This window comes from Notechis scutatus, chromosome 4, assembly GCF_049901735.1.
Source record: "Notechis scutatus isolate UNSWTSFEM ecotype Mainland chromosome 4, rNotScu1.2, whole genome shotgun sequence".
In the NCBI taxonomy this organism is placed as follows: domain Eukaryota; kingdom Metazoa; phylum Chordata; class Lepidosauria; order Squamata; family Elapidae; genus Notechis; species Notechis scutatus.
Window position 1 is genome coordinate 144,542,292 of NC_142012.1, and position 10,272 is coordinate 144,552,563.

The 10,272-nt window shown below is 38.8% G+C and overlaps 1 protein-coding gene across 3 annotated transcripts in view; it reads right to left on the reverse strand.

The window, feature by feature from the left end:
• Nucleotides 1–10,027, reverse strand: part of PLCH1 (phospholipase C eta 1) — a 132,691-nt gene extending 122,664 nt beyond the window's left edge. For all 3 annotated transcript variants that reach the window (XM_087965222.1, XM_087965221.1, XM_087965217.1), the window contains exon 1: nt 9,832–10,027. The gene's annotated coding sequence lies outside the window, so the exon portion shown is untranslated. The remainder of the gene's footprint in view (nt 1–9,831) is intronic.
• Between the last annotated feature and the right edge of the window lie 245 nt (nt 10,028–10,272).

Genomic DNA, 10,272 nt, shown 5'->3' on the forward strand with positions numbered 1-10,272 from the left:
CAATGAAATCAAGTTTGACACCCAACTTAGATGGTGATATATATACATATACACATATATACATAATACATGTATCACTATAAGCACTATGATGATAAAAGAATGATATGCCTTTATCACATTAGTAATATGATAAAAAATTTGTTTATCCTGTCGGCAAAAAAGGCATTTTCCCTTTTCTTGGTTGTTTTCTATTTGCACAGTTGATTAGAGAACAACATCAGAATCACGATTCTCTTCCACACATATGTAATGCATCCTTCTCCAATGTTAACTAATCTACTTCCTTATTCCACTGCAACTGTAATCCAGGCAAAGTAGATGCAGCTATCAAATATGATATGATGTGTAACTGTACTGGGAATAAGATAAGAAGTGAATTGGGCTATTTTAAATTGATTATGAACAGTTTTTATATGTTTGTATATTTGTTTTTGATGTTGTGAGCCAGGCAGAATTGCTTAGATGAGATCAAATGAGATGGAAACCCATACAAATCAGAAGGAGGGGGCAATTATTCTGTTGTCTAGGGGAGAAAGGAAACATGAGAAAGACACTTAAAATAAATCTGCTTTAATTAATTAGATACAAATTGTCTGAAGAATTTCTTTGACAGGCTTCCAAAAGTCTGTTACAATACCTTATTACCAATACACATCTTTCCAGACATCCATATGGTTCTTATTGCCTGAGTGTGACAGTCAGATGGTGTTTGACATCAAGTCACAATTTTAATGTTGCTTTGTTATTGGGGGAAAAATCCCCAATTCTAGAGTACTACGTGATCAAATGAAAATCCAATATTTTATTCCTAAGAATAAAGTACCAAAATGGAATGAAGAGTAGAATAAGGATTAAAATAAATTTCCTAAGAATTAAGGGCCAAAGTAGTTATAAGGAGAAAGAGAACAAACAGGATGCAACTATAACAACAATCTCCTGTTTATCCTACATAGCAAATTGCCTTGATTCACGCATTGTATTAAAACATCACTTAATAATAATTTATTGAATCAGCCAATATCTAATGCTGCAAGATTTATAAACTATAATTGCTAGGATCTGGTCAAAACCAAAACCAAACATTTAATGGCCCAATGCAATGTGTCAATCCAATCAGCAACCTCCATTGTTATGATACTATATTAGCAGGTAATGTTCTTCAGGATCTTCAGCAGCCAACTTACATGCATTATTCTGCATTGCTTTCACCCTCCCTTGCCACAGTTTTCCTGCAGCAACATGACCCAAATCAATAGTCCCTTGGAATTGTGCCTTCCAAAACCCACTGGGGATCCAGGCTCTAAACATGTTTTCTTGTTCTACTATCTACTGTGCAACTTCTTCTCACTTCAGGCAAATAGAATGCTTCCCTTGCACTAAAAAGTTCAATCAAAATAAAGACTGTGAACGATGGCAGAAGGCCTACATATTTATATTGGTATTCTAGACAGTGGGCCAAGATGGAGGCAAGCTACAATTACTTTAAACTTAAAATATTAGACAACAGAAAAGATCAAAGTAGCAAGGAACAGGAAGGTGAGTGTTGCTAGTGTGTTTTTTAAGTAAATTGGATGGGTCATTTTCCTGCAATTCCAGTATACAATAGTTGACTTGTGTCTTATGTCAAATTTTTACATCAGTGTTGATAAACCAAAAAATTATTGGCTTCACTTTCTTAACTTCCTGTGGGAAACCAACTGCTCCAGTAAGAAGCAGTTGTTAGAAACATAATTGTGTCCTCATACTAGTCGGATTAGAAATAAGGAGACAGTACTCTACTCTAGGATCAATCAAAATGTGACATCTTGTCTAGAGCAGCTCAGAGAAGTATATACAATGCCATGATGGTTGGTAATGTTGCGGTCTATAATCCAGCAAATCAGAATGGTACCAATTTGCAGAAAGTACATCTACTAAAATGACATTATGCATTAACAGTCAATCAATAGAGTTAATGATTTCCAGAGAAAGATCATGTGGCCAAGCAATAGATGACCTTGGATATAAATTGGAATCCTCACGTGTCAGCCATTGCTTACTGACACATGAAGGGGTCACTCATAACTGATGCTCAAAATAAATCTACCATTTAATCTATATCGAATGATCTCTCATACCCAAAAGGGACAATATTTCTATGCAAATACTAAAATAGGCTGCGTAAAGTCACCTAAACTTTGCTTTCACAAATGAAACATCCATATCAGAGGTGGTATTCAGCAGGTTCTGACCAGTTCTGGAGAACCAGTATCAGAAATTCAGAGAACCAGCAAATACCACCTCTGACTGGAGATTTTACAGTATCCTTCCCCTGCCATGCCCACCAAGCCACGCCCACAGAACTGGTAGTAAAAAAAATTTGAATCCCACCACTGATCCATATGTATATTTGTCGTTAAATAAATCTCTAAAGGAAAATGCACTCTTTTACTTTTGATTCCAATTAACTACACCAGAAAGTTTTACCATGTAGGCAAAAAAATAATATGTACTTGCATATCATCTATTATTCTGTAATATGGAGAAATATGGAGTTTCATGAGCAAAGCACAGGTGATCTCAGTCTCTTTCAATGTTAAAATATTTCACCAAGGTGTCATATCTTCTGTTTCAGTCCACAGTTGTCAGGATAAGTTCAGTCCCAAGATCATTTCCATCACCGAAAATATTCTGCAATTTAATGTCAGCTGGATCTCAAAAATAGCAAAGATCCATGTCTTTAGCAGTGGTGGGATTCAAAAATTTTACTACAGGTTCTGTGGACATGGCTTGGTGAGCATGATGTGGTTTGGTGGGCATGGCAGGGGAAGGATACTGCAAAATCTCCATTCTCACCCCATTCCTAGGGGAAGGTTACTGCAAAATCCAGATTCCCTCTCCACCTCACTAACCTGCTTTCCAGCTCTGTTCTCCTGTGCAGGGCAACAAAAGAAGACCCAGATGATCAGCTGGGAGTCGGGAGGCAAAGAATAGATGGGGGTGGGTCCAGTCAGAGGTGGTATTTGCCGGTTCTCTGAACTATTCAAAATTTCCACTACCGGTTCTCCAGAACTGGTCAGAACCTGCTGAATACCACCTCTGGTCTTTAAGCTTGAAAACTTGGTATATTCTTGTATACAGCTACATTACCTCATCCACCAAGTTTAAGTAACTTATGACTCAAAAAAAACCAGCCCCAGTTCATAAAATCCATCCTCAAAAGATGTCTCCATTCCAAAGTCTCTACAAGAACATATAGCTTTTCTAGACAAAGAAGAGACCATTCCAAAGTAATACCTGCTTCTGGGTTTCCACCACTTAACTTTGGGGGGAGGGGGGGACTCTGCAACCAGACCTCTCACTTGGTACATACCAGATGGGCAAATTCTACCTGCAGTAAAAATAACAAGGTTGCATCCAGAAATAAGTTATAGATAATACCCAGTATATTGAACATCTGTAGGTCAGGTGGCTCCTACAATATTGGCATTATTTTGTTACAGCAGTTCTCATCAATTAACAAATGAACTACCTCCCTGATTACTAGCCAACTTATATTTTAAGATCAGCTGGATATGCCTTGTTTGTGTCCTAATTTTTATGATTGGTTCATAGTGAGGAAGCCAAGAATAAGTTTTCTTGATGATAGTGTTCTAACAATGGACCTCTCTTTAAGAAATACTCAATTGTTTTTTAAAGAGCCAGCTTGATATAGTGGTTAGGGCTCCAGGCTAGAAACCACGAGAGCGTTGAGTTCTAATTTCACCTTAGGCATGAAGGCCAGTGACTCTCATTTCAGTTTAACTCACATTAGAGGGTTGTTGTTGTGGGAAAAAGTATTAGGTATGTTTGCCATCTTGAGTCATTTATAAAAATAGTGGTGGGATTAAAATCTACAAATAAAAAATATGTTGCACAATATTCTTCTTTAAGATCAACTACCAACAATAATTTTGCTCCTGAAAAACAATTTAGGAAGAATTATTCTTTTTTAAACTTATACAGATCATTTTTAATATTTCAGATTCAAATTCAATTCCTAGAACAGGGGTGTCAAACTCATGTTGTCACGGAGGCATCACGTGACGTATCAGGATTTTTTTTCCCCTTCACTAAACCAGGGATGGGTGTGGCCAGCGTGTGACGTATCCCTCCCATGGGCTGGGAGTTTGACAGCCCTGTCTTAGAATATGTTGGAGCTTCTTAGCATAGTTCTGCAATTCTTTCGTTTGTCTTGCTTGCATGAGAAAGTAAACTTTTGCATTAAAAGGGTGGGGGAGGTGCTGAGGTATTCTAAATTAATTCACAAAGAAAGTAATTGTACAATTTTATTAATACAATGTGTATCACTATGTGTGCGGTATTGAAATTTTTGTATTAGCCAGCACTTTCGATATGTTCCTATTTCTTTTCCTACCAAGCTTATTTTGACAATGAGCATGATTCCTCGCTATCACTGAAAAGTAAATCCTATAAATATTATAAGGATGGTTTTGACTTCAAGACTTATAGCAGGTTAGTTTTTTCAGGTTGATGTTAGTCATTATGATGTTACTGTTCAAAATTTAAGACAAAAAAGTCTCCCAATTCACTGCTTGACAAAAACTTTATCAGGACCAATCCAAATGCCACCAAAGTGTGTGAAATTTTCTACATTATCATGCCCACCACAGATGATGGGACACAGAAGGGAGGGAATGGGAAAGAAGCAGAAAGCTTTTTAAAGGTCAGTGACCTCGTGACCACAACACCTGGCCTTTAAAAAAAAAAATCCTGCCGTCTTCACCAAACTCTTGCTTTTTCCCCTCTTTATTTGCTAGCCCAGAATGAATAAAATTCAATTTTAGTTTCTTTTCTTTATATCAGATGTTGCTTTCTTTTTTCTAAAGTGTTTTGCAAAATGTGTGGTTGAAATATCATGAATGTAATTTCTAACTATTTGTTGTTTTACTTGCCAATATGGAAATGATAAATCAGTTAATATCTGTGGCAGCAAAGATCATTCTAAAAGTATACAGGTTACAGAAATGAAATGCAAGGGAATTCTGAAGTATTTAAAACTGGTGATGGTTCTTTCATGGCAAAAATATTATCTGAGCATCCACGGTAAAAACTGACCCGGAAGCTGATACAGCTATTAATAATTTCAATGTATACAATCCCTCATTTAATTCTAGGACCATCATTTCATCATACCTTTTATCACAACTACCACTGGAAAAAAAATCTTACTAAATAATTGCTTTATTTTATGTGTAGCTTTTGAAAATAAAAACTATACCTCTTGCTGAAAATTAAAGAACGTATGTTCAGATTATATATATAAAAAAAACAAGCATGCTAGGAATCACAAAATCCTCTGGACAATAAATACTTTGTGATTTAGATAACGAAGTACTGACTTGCCATTTAAGCCACTTCAATTTAAATAAAATGTGTCCTCCCTAACCTGATGAAAAGCTCTGCAGAATACAAAAGTTTAATACTTCCTTTTGTAACATTTTGGTCTATTATAATAAAGATATCAGCCAACAGAGGATTTCAAGTTTTGTTTCAAAAGACTTTTAAGAAACCTTACTTGGAAGTAAGTCTCAATGAATTCATTCCTAAATAGGTAAGCCCAGAGTTGCATTCTTAACTCTATAACTCTAAACACTCTAAACAACATGAGTAGAAAGTTGGTTCCAATCCTAACAGGTTTATTCCTCGTGGCCTACATAATCCTATTGTTCTGGAAAATTAGGAGATTATGACTAGAATCAGTTCAGGAGACATGAAATCCATTTCAAAATAAGGAAATTGATATAAAATACAAAAACAGTTCTTAGCAGTGTTGGAAACTGCATGGAACAGACCTTACACAATTTCCTCCCCTATGTTAATAAAATGTTGTGGATAAAGTGACACAATGCAGTGGAAAGAAAATAACGAGTTAACTGGAACGCCATGTGTTCAGGCCAAGACTGCCTTATGGTGTCCACAGTTGCTCAAACAATCAAAAATGCTGTCCATTTTCACAGCCAAGAAATCACTTACCAGCACCAAATGCTCATGAAGAGGAATCTATGTTGATTTGTGAAAATTGGTGCAAGGAAAAGAAGAGAGACCAACAAATGTTCTCTGGTTTGATAAGCGCACGCCTGGCTGCTTGGAAGACAAAGCTAGTCTAAGCTCCCCAGAACTATAAAAACGATTGACGCTAGACATTAACCGTATTGACAGGGACCAAATCTAATTCTGTGAATCAACCAGTACAGCTAGCAGGGATAAGGAAGCTGTTTTGAAAAGAAGAGAAAACAGGGCTTCCCAGCAGATTCCTGGAGCCTCTGTCAGTTTGGCAGTGCTTTAAAGAGGGTAAAGTAGTCAGATAGGAGGTGAAGAGCAAAAGCTATCAACCTACTCTTAAGAGGTTAACCCTACGCTCTGCTTGCCCTGTACAACAATCCATCTATTTAACACATATAAGGCATGTTGCAGGAGATAAGAACTTGGAAGCGACATCCATACATCCCAGAAGACTCTGAGTTACCTTTGGGAACAAGAGCATTTAATCAAACCCCCCGCAATGCTGGCATTGTTTGGATATAACTTCATCTAATATCAAAACAGAACAGACTGAAAAGTGTCAGCCCCACTTACGTGCCATCTTTTGTCATACACTGTGAGAGATAAGATAGTAGAGAAAGGAAGAGCTTCTATTAATGATGAATTACTTTTTCAGTATGTTTATCCCAAACTCCCATTTAATTCAGCAACACTTCTTATGCCCATCAAGGTGTCTTTGCAAAAAAAAATATCTTGAAATTTAAGGGCTCATTTAAAAAAAACAACATTCAATACTGTAAAAAAATACTAGTAATTTACACTTGCAAGTAAAAAAAGTTAGAATCTTATGTGTACCTACCTAAACAGCAAACCAACTGAACTGAGATAGCTTTACTTCCAAGGAGGTATGCTTGTATAGAGTTGCATTCACTTATTTTGTTTACCATCAACTTTCTTATACAGGAAGATGCAAATACACCACATATAACTATATACATTCTTATTTTGGTAGGTACACATATTTTAAAAGCCACAATACCCACAATATACATGTTTTTTTTTCTATCCAGAAGCTATTTAAGTATCTATCTATTGCAATGCTATCTGTGTGGTCCACTATCTACTCTGATGTCCATCTGTGTAGTTACTAGGAGTCCAAAACAACTTGATGGTACATAATCAATCAATTGCAAAACCATAATTCAAGGCAGTCTACATAAACATAATTCACATAAAATTTGCATGTGTAGTTCAAGTCCAAAGCCTGTACCCAAAGCCCACTGGAATAAGGTGGTTTTTGCTGCCATGCTCTTTCATCTCAGGTGACAAGGCATTCCATGCCATGGGAGCTGCTATAAAGAAAGAAGGGCCTACAGGCACCCACACCTTTAACCTCACATCCTGCCTTGTACTGTACATTCAACCTACCTCAGGATGAATGCACAAGGCAGGATGGTCCTGGTTGAGAGAGGTAATCTTGCAAGTACAGATGTAAAAGTTATAAGTCAGCATCTTGAACTAGAGCTGGGAGTTTAGATGTAGCCAGTGCAGTTACCTTAAGGCAGGAGATCACCAAACGTGTCAACTTTAAGACTTGTGGATTTCAACTTCAAGTCTACAAGTCTCAAAGTTGTCAAGTTTGGAGACCTCTGCCTTATGGTAACTATGAAGCTGCCGAATCTTCTGTCAGCAGCCAGGTCACTCATTTTATTTTGAACCAACTGTATCAAGGACAGCCCCATATGAAGTGCACTGCAGTAGTCTAACCACGAGGAGGAGTACATGAATCACTATAGCTTGGGTGTGCCCTGTTTTAGCAATATTGCATTATTGGAGGAACAATATGCACACTGAATCTTCTGTACCTTGACAGGTTTAAGCTGGACCAGGCACCAACTTGACATCTAGGAAACATACAAGACATACAAAGTAGTCCTTATATTCCTAATGAAGTTAATGTGGATCTGCACATGTACAATTATATAACTTGTGCAAAGATGTATGGTTTATATTCACCCCATTAAGTTTTTTATCACACCATAGCTGCCTTTAAGATCATGACATCAACAAATAAAATGTTTTTTTAAAGTATTTAATAATATTATTAGTTATACAAAGCTTTCAGCTCATCAAAGTTCTGGATGCACTATGTATTACCAGGTACTTGCAACTAATTCCCTTAAAGATCAAGGGACTTAATTTGAGTAAATAAGCTTAATATTACATTAAATATTTGCTTTATTTCTTTTAAATGTCCTTGGTTTACAGCATGAATTTTTATCAGCTACCTCATGAGACAACTTTTTATGCCTACTTTATAGTACAACCAGGGCTAAAAGTTCTGTTTTTCCAATCATTCATGATACAGTGTCAGAAATGGAGATTTAAATTCAGTCTCTCACATTAGAGTTCAAAACTCAGGATTCACTATTCCAAAAGTTAGATTTTAATAACTTGGATCAAACTGAGATCAATTATCAATAACACTCCTAGAAATAAGTGATTCTCATTTAAGAAGGCTTTCATCCTGCCTGATAAATTCATTGAGCTCTCAAAAACCTGTGCGTTATTTGAGTTCAAATACAAGGGCCTTCCCTTCAGCTCAAACAAGCGCTAATGGGGGCTAACCAAATTTAAAAATACAAAAAGATCCAAAACTTAACATATGCTACATACAATCAAGCCAATGAGAAAAAGGCATCTGTGGAGAATTTTGTGCCTACTTTTTAATACAGCTAATAAACACACCAGCTACTTTTGCTTGTTGCCTAATACAGCCAATGTCGCTGCAGAGGCTGATTTACTTAACGCAACAAAGGGAGCTCTCGGCCACCTTTCTTCCCCACCAATAAGTGTGGGGGAGACAGGGAAGGGAATGATTGACCAACGGAGGCTGGTTTTCTGAGGGAGGTGAATCCACATGAGGCTACTTAGCGACTAGGAGGAAAGAGAGGAGATCTCAGTAAACAGATGGAAGATAATAAGCAGCCTCCCCAATCCCCTCCCTGCTGTTCTTCCGCCCCCTCCCCGGCTTTTTGTCTCTTCTAAAAGGATAAGAGAAATGGTCAAGGAAAAGCAATCCCACGGCCCACCGCCCAGCTGGGAAGGCAAACCTCCCAATACTTTCCGCCACTTTGCAGACTGCAATCCAAGGCAGCCTTCCTTGAGGTCTCAGTGGCCTCCAGAGATCTTACAATACTTCCCAGGGACCGCGCATTGGGCCGGAGAATAAGGAAAGAACGACCCTAAGGAATACAAATAAGGCAGCCCTTTTTATTTATTTATTTATTATTTATTTATTTAAGGGTGCGAGGCCGGAGAATGCGGGGCGCATCGCAGCTGGAAGGAGGCGCTCCAAGAAGTTAAGCAGACTTCCTCGCCATCCCAACGGGATACGTGCAGGTGGGGCGCCCGGGAATCGGCCACTTTTGCAAGGTGCCAAAAAAAAAAACCACACACACACACAAAAACCCGGCGCTGCGAAGGAAAGAGGCGACTTGCGCCACAGCCTTCAAACCCGTTCGGGGCTTTTGCCTGCGAGGTTTCCAGGAGCACAAAGGACGTCCTACTCTTCCTTTCTAAATGCCGCGATCACCCGGCTCCCCTCCGAAACAATTGTCCCCCAAGCCTTCCAAACGTGTTGAGTAGTCCCGCTGTCATATTCTACAGGCATTGCCCGGGGGGGGGGGGGTGTCCCCCAAGCATATCTGGAGGGCGCCCGGTTGGGGAAAGCTTTGCTAAAGTTCCTTGCACCTTTCCTGATTATCCAATAGGTCCAGCAGCCCCCGCTCTTTTCATACCCACCTTTCCAGATTTCTTGCTTCCTCCTTTCCTCGCGCCTCTTTTCTTTCTTTTTCTTTCTCTCTCTCTCTCGTTTTCCTCCTCCTGCTGAACCTGAAATGGTTTTGAAGACTTTTCACGCACCAGGCAGCAAAGACTCCAGCCACCCCCAGCCCAGCTCTTTCAGCTGCCGCCACAACCTGCTTTCTCATTCAAACATACAACAAGCCCACCCCCAACGGCGAGGAGGCGAGGCGAGGCGAAAAACTCGGAGTGCGTTTTTGGAGTCCGGAATGGCTCCTGCAAACGGCTGGGGATTAAATCTCTTGATAGCGTATGGTGCCTGGTTGCGGGTTTGGGCTCAAATCTGATTAAAAGCCCCCAAATCCCTCCGGTCAAACCTGGAAATGTCATGAATATTTTCAAGCTGCTTCCCCCGTGACACAGCGAACCACAAAGGTATGC